Genomic DNA, 665 nt, shown 5'->3' with positions numbered 1-665 from the left:
GCCCGGCGCTGGGGGCAGGCGGCTGGCGGGCCGGGGGACACGGGCACCCTCCGGGACCGCCGCCGCCGCTGCCGCTGCTCAGGGCTCCCGCCCCGCACGCCGCCGACCCGGCAGGGCTCCGGCTCGGCCGCTGCCGCTCGGTGCCCGAGGATGCCCGCACCGCCGCTGCCGCGTCCCCGCTCGTCTCCGCGCAGCGCGGCGACGGCTCCGCTTCATATTTCCCCTTCCAGCAGGAGGAGGAGGAGTGGTCGGGAGGTGGGGACTCCTCCCGGGGCGGGGAGGGGGCGGCCCCGCCGCTGGGCTGGCGGCAGCGCCGGACAGCGCTCCCACGGCGGGGAAAGGGGCGCTCGGGACCCGGCGGGCGGATCCGCGGGGGCGGCACGGAGCGGACACCGCGCTGTGTGGGCACCGGGCACCACGGGGCTTTGCCATCGGCTGGGATGTGCACGTGGCGGGCTGGGGATCCCGTGGGAGAGAGAGCGCGGCTGCTCCGTCCTCCCGCGGCTGCGGGCACGGAGGTGCCGGCTGGGCTGCGGCCCCCGGGGCCGGCCGGGATCTCTTCCCTGGTGGCGCGAAGCGGGACTTCGCCGTCGCGACCGTAAGCTGGAGAGAAAGAAAGTTGGTGTGCGTCCTCTCTTCGAAAGGAAACCTCTGTGTAGTTACTG

This window comes from Camarhynchus parvulus, chromosome 2 (assembly GCF_901933205.1).
Source record: "Camarhynchus parvulus chromosome 2, STF_HiC, whole genome shotgun sequence".
NCBI lineage: Eukaryota > Metazoa > Chordata > Aves > Passeriformes > Thraupidae > Camarhynchus > Camarhynchus parvulus.
The sequence above is the reverse complement of the archived record's forward strand: the minus strand, read 5'-3'. Positions refer to the sequence as shown.